At 38.0% G+C, this 6,273-nt stretch overlaps 1 long non-coding RNA gene across 1 annotated transcript; it reads right to left on the bottom strand.

Moving 5' to 3' along the window:
• Positions 1 to 332: 332 nt before the first annotated feature.
• Positions 333 to 1,088, bottom strand: LOC138908727 (uncharacterized). The gene is made up of 2 exons (XR_011415126.1): positions 781 to 1,088; positions 333 to 599 (listed from the first exon to the last, which is right to left on the bottom strand). It is a non-coding gene; the product is annotated as an uncharacterized lncRNA (long non-coding RNA).
• Positions 1,089 to 6,273: the final 5,185 nt, after the last annotated feature.

Genomic DNA, 6,273 nt, shown 5'->3' with positions numbered 1-6,273 from the left:
TAGGAGGGTTTCTAAAGCTTGTTTTGACTTATTTGAGTATTAGATGACTAGATTCGAGTTGTATGGAGGCTTGTTTTAACGGGAAAGCGGTCTTGGGTTGTTGATTTGTTCCAAAAAGCGGAGGTCTTGGTTAACCTTGATTTGAGAGAATTAGGTTGTGATTGGGTCTATTTACTACAAGCTACATGTGTTGGGGCGGTGTATATATAAGATGACGAGTGTATATGCTGTCACGACCCAAACCGTTGGGCCGCGACGGGCACCCGGTACCTAACTCAACCGAGTACCAACGTAACGTATCTTTCTTATTACATCATCATATACACGTGACATACGGGCCTAATAGGTCAACATGATCATTTATAAACTCAAAACATAGGCCGACAAGGCCGTACAATCTTTCACGTACACGACATATGACTACAAGCCTCTAAGAGTACATAACTGTCATAAAGGTCGGGACAGGGCCCTGCCATACTAATCAGTATATGTCCTAATCATACTGACCACATAAGAAACTCTGGAGCAAATGGAGCGCACCAACACCTTCCGCTGAGCTTATAGCCTACTTGGAGGACTCTCAACCTGTCTATCAGGACCTGCGGGCATGAAACGCAGCGTAACCAGGTAAAAGGGACGTTAGTACAAATAATGTACCGAGTATGTAAGGAAAGAAAATCAGTAAATAATAGACATGATAAAAGACTCGACATGTAAGTCTGAGTTGCTCGGTGAAACATTAATATTTACAATGTCATGCATATGCGTATAATATCATACCATGCTTAGGTATATGCGTTCATAACATCATCAAGCCTCTGAGGGCATCCCATTATATCATCTCGGCCACTGTGGGCAATTCATCAACGTATACCAGCTGATCAGGTGGTGGTGCGTATATAACGCCGTAACCTTTTTCCATATCCTATATACATATAATATACGCGTATATAACGCCATCTGGTCATGGGTCAATGTACATGTATAAATGCATGAAATGCATAAGAAATACGTTAATAAGATTTCTCGTAATGTCATAAAATCAATATGCCTTTCGGATAAACTTTATCAAATACGTATTTTTCTGAGACCCATGAACAGAAGATATAATAATAATTCACATGGGGAATCAACAATATAGACACCCCTAGTACTTCTATGAATAGAGTCAGTTATGGAAATTGTGCATTTGCTCGTTTCATTTGTATCGTATTGATCATGCCAAAAAGAGAGAAAGGATAGCCTTAACATACCTGAGCCGATTTTCTTAACAATCCTTCTAACACACGTCAATTGCGACAACACGTAACGGCAGATCGAAGTAGGGAAAAATCCGTTTGATGTTCTTGAGAAAGATTACAACATACTTTCTTAAAATTGCAAAATCTCACGTTGCTAAGATGCTAAGAAATCTTTGCTTGAATTTTGTTGAAGCAATTCACTTTGCCAAAGCAAATCTGTATGACATCTTTCTTAAATGAATTTGATCAAAATCTTACATGACTTTTCTTGAAGTGAATTACGTTGCCATAAGCCTATGTAAATGATTCATTATGAAGTCTTGAATTCCAACCGTAGTAACATGTAGTCATAAGCCTCAATTTCATTTTGTGAATTTAGAGAGCAATTCAATTTGCTGAAGCCCTTTTCATTTTGTAGTCATAAGGCTTAATAGCATCTTTCCACCAAAATGAGATAAAGTTGGACATCTCTTTAAATGATGCCACCACCTTCTTAAGGTCATGAAGAGATGGCAATTTGCTGCCAAATTTCCACACTCACACGTGGATATTTGTCCCCTAGTAATTATCCAAAGTTCACACTTAATTATTTTATACATAAATTTCTAATTAATCTCCCACTAAAATTTATTAATTATTCAATTATCCACATAATCAGGAATTATCTAAAATTACTTAAAATACTACTCACTTTTAGCACACTTTGTATACCTTACTATTATGGCCATGTGGTACCTTATATGGTACTAGTCCATAAATACCAGATATTATTGCCCGGACCGTATTTTTTTTTCTCAAAATGATAAACTTCGACGAAGACTCATTTTCTTCGATTCACTTACCCTCTCACCTTCACGAATTTACTTATCATTTGGTTGAAATAGCATAATACTTATAATTCCAAAATAATCTCATTCCCTAGCTTACGTCGATTAATTTATGACGAAACTTTAACGTACAAAAATGCGGGATGTAACATCTCATTTTCGAGCTTTCATCAATTTATTTATAGCGTACTTTCACGTACGAAAATATGGGGTGTAACATCATTCCCCCCTTTGGAACATTCGTCCTCGAATGTTGACTGATGCACTTATCATTATCATAACCTATAGCTCTTGCGAATACTTTAGTACTCTCCTTGCCATCTAGGCAACTGTTCTATGAATAAATCCAAAGGCCAGGGCATTCCCCCCTTTAGGCCTCTTTCTCACACCACGGTTTGTGGTCGGAATTCTTCCAATCTCGTAACTCATGCTACCTTATGTCATGCAGCATGTATGACTTTTTCCTTGTATGTGCGCCTATGCGACTCTTCTCTCCTTCTTCCTCCAGTTTTTAGCCAATCTCTAGGCCTCACTTTGTAAACATATACAAAATTATGACAAGTTGTCCCTTTGGGCATCTATAGGTATACTGAAGGTCTTCGCTCGGTACTTTGTTGAACTTACGAATATTGCTATATCTTATTTCATCGGCCCGGTTATCTATATGCATGACTTTACTTCCATAACTCTTACTTCGATTTATCGTTACTGGGGTTTGCTACCAAACTCCAGGCTACCTTCTCGCTTCTTATCATAGATGTATAAATTCAGGTCCTTCAATGCTTCGTTATTACTGTTCATCTAAAGGATGGCATCCTTATCTTCTCCCATACTTGGAACTTTATCCATCTATTGTTGATTCACCTCAATGTTGATCTACAATCTACTACTGATAACTTGAAACTTCTTACATAATATATTGCCACTAGGGCTTACGTCTCATCGGGGAACATCTGAAATGATTAGACTGATCCACCTAGGGGCGATACTATACTTCTGTAACTGTATTTCATGGTATTTCAATGTGATTCACCTTATGGGGAGGGGGGGTATTCTAATCTCGTGCCGTCCGCGAAATCTTTTCTCCTTTTCTCTTTTATTTTTCAAATCATTATTCAATCGAAGGCCCAAATGTCATCCTTTATCTGTCCCAATTACACCTTCATTTTGTTACCAGGTCAGCATTCCATTTCTTCTAAATGCTACTAGTCTTAGATTCCTTTGAGCTTATTCAGGCTATATTGAGCTTTATATAATTTAGAGAATCCATTAGCTCTCTCTGAGGGCTTATCCATTCTCGTCACCTTCTCACTCTCCCTTTCTTATCCTTACTCCTGTCTTCCTTCAACCTTGTCGCCCTACCATACTTTAGCTTGCGACCCATACATATCCATTTATACTACTCACAACCTTCTTTCGACTTCCTTACACCATAGATTTCCTTGTATTATTCTGGAACATCAAGTGAGACATCACATCGTCTCTAGCTCTTCTTTATTCTCTTAAATAGACCTCTCAGTACCTAGAAACCAAAGGCTGGAAAAATATGCCACTGACGACGCCGCTATCATTCCTGGATACTAAATCCCAACGCTTCTAGCCTTTTATCCGAAGTATGGACCATTCACATCCTTCTGCACTTGAGTATCTCGTACGTTGTTCACCTTTACCTTACTTACCTTAAAATCTCGCATCACATCTTCTATCTCTTTCATAACTTCCCTTCCACATAGGTATGGTTTACATTCACTACTTGAAGCTCTATTGTAATACTTGCACCTCTGGTGCATACACAATCTGGTGAGAGATTCATATTGACTTCTTATAAGGCTAGTACTTTTCTAACTAGCTTTATCGTAGAGTTGTTATAGAATATGGCTATTGTACTATCTCTCTTGTACCTCTGATCAATCTTTATATAGGCTTAAGCTATCTTCCGATCTGTGGCTCATGGTATTACCTTGGCCTTTCATGGATGCTATGGAATACCTATGATACAATCTCTTAACAATTCAATCCTTTATCTATGACTTGGTCTCAATTTCTTCCTTTAACTTATACTGGAGTCTTTTACGGCTGTATGATTGTAAACATATATGCTGCATGGATAATACTCCGAAATCTTAGGTGCATTCATAATGTAATTATCTCTAGATCATTGATCGAATAATTCCTTTGGTTCCTTATTAGCTTTCTTTAAATGCAAGCAATTGCTTTTCCTGGTCGTTCTGCCACTTGTTACATGAATACTTGACTTATCTTAGTGCCCACACATATTAGCCACGATAGGTGCCACTTTCTTATGGGGTGCATACAATGTTGTTACAAGACCATTTCTTCGTCAACTTACTATGCTTAGGTTGAAGCCTTCTTCCTTATTTCCTCAGCTAGTCTTTCATTATAGTACTTAGGGAGGATCCTCTGATTCTTGTAAAGCTGTGAGCTTATTACATCGCATACTCGACGAATTTTTGATGTTCGTACTCACCTATAATTATCCTCAATTACTTACCTCCACACTCATGTGCTCGTACAGTTGCTTCTGAACTGAAGTTTTGACTATCTTCCTAGTGGGGCTTTCTTTTATTTCCATAACACTCATATGGTACATTTAACTACCCCAACTCCTATCTGAATATTTCTCAAGTATTACAATGTCAAACTGCGAGGCTGAATTCACTATACTGGGTTTTGCTATGTTTATCTTGCACAATCTGTTGATTCGTCTGTAACCTTCTATCTAGCCATAACTAGGCTCTTCCTGAATCAACTACTAACTATTCGTTGGCCCATTCTCATATCAATATTTCATGTAATCTTTCTTGGGTTATTTCCTTTGTCTTAACTTACGTCTCGCACTGGCTCCTTATCTATCTATAACATCTCGGGCAGGAACTCTTACTTCCTCTCCTTGACATCGTGTTTGCATAATGTTCTGGAACCGTAGCATATCTATAGGCTTTGAATAAGTGCAATCTCATCCTTTTTTTTCATTTTTTAATCGCATTCTTCCCTTACCATTTCATAATTACTAGAACTACTTAATTTTGATTTAATACCACATCACTCCATATTCCCCCCTTTAGTGGAGTACTAAAAGTTTGAGCTATGATGACCTACCTATAGATGTTTTACCTCTTCATCTTTGGCGTCCTTTCACATCATCGATGACCCTTACTCGCGTTGCGATAATCCTTCTGTACCAAGGATAACACAATTCCTTACTCACGAGGGTGACACTTAGTATAACCGGCACATACACTTCCTTAAGCTTAACTTTGCTCATACTGCTTGTTTTAGGAAAGAGTCTTCCTGAATAACCATTCTCTGAATTTCTCATGAAACTTCTTCTGTTTTCCATTCTATTATCGCCGGAACGAAATCTGATATTCTCATGATGTCGACCATTATCAAATCATTCAGTCCCTAATTCATGTTTAGTTTATCTTGTTCACCAATCCATACTGATTTCTATTACTCTGGGGTCTAACTTTTCCTTCTGGTAATCACGTTAGAGTCACCAACTTATTTCTCGAAATGAGGATGTGACTTTATGGCCTATACTCTTTTGTTGTCTCAAGGCCTGTCACCTCTCATCTTTTCCTTCATTTGATTATAGACTCGGTAATACTGTCATCTTTTTGATCTACCATTGTCATCCATGTATCACATCTTATTCATTTCATTAACTCTCTTCTCGCTAACATTTATGTCTATCACTTTATTCTGAAAACTTGAACAAGACATTCTTTTGCTTTTAGCTCCCCTTGCTCCATCTACTGGATCTTCGGGTTGCCTAACACTCTTTCTCCACTAGGGATGGGAGCTACACTAAGGTAATATTTATCCCTTCAAGGCTTCCAGTGCCTATCTTTGTAGTATTCATATCTAGCTGTACTATTTTAGAGTGCACCCTTTGGGTGTCTCACAAGGAGATCTATTAGCACATTTGCAATATCCTTCGGAAATGTCTGCTAACGCTAACAATCCATCCACCATTTTGGGTTACCCTAACCCCAGCTAGATCCTGATATCCTGCCTTCTCTTATACTACTTATGTTAGCCACCATAGGGCATAAATGAGATGGGTGTGGCCAATTGTACATACCTCTATTATTGGTGAAGGTAACTTAAAAGGCTTATATTCCTCTGCAATAATCTTCATTAGTTGGGTAGCTCATACCCTTTTTCATCTTGCTTCTTTT

Source organism: Nicotiana tomentosiformis, chromosome 3 (assembly GCF_000390325.3).
Source record: "Nicotiana tomentosiformis chromosome 3, ASM39032v3, whole genome shotgun sequence".
Taxonomy (NCBI): Eukaryota; Viridiplantae; Streptophyta; class Magnoliopsida; order Solanales; family Solanaceae; genus Nicotiana; species Nicotiana tomentosiformis.
The sequence above is the reverse complement of the archived record's forward strand: the minus strand, read 5'-3'. Positions and strand labels throughout refer to the sequence as shown.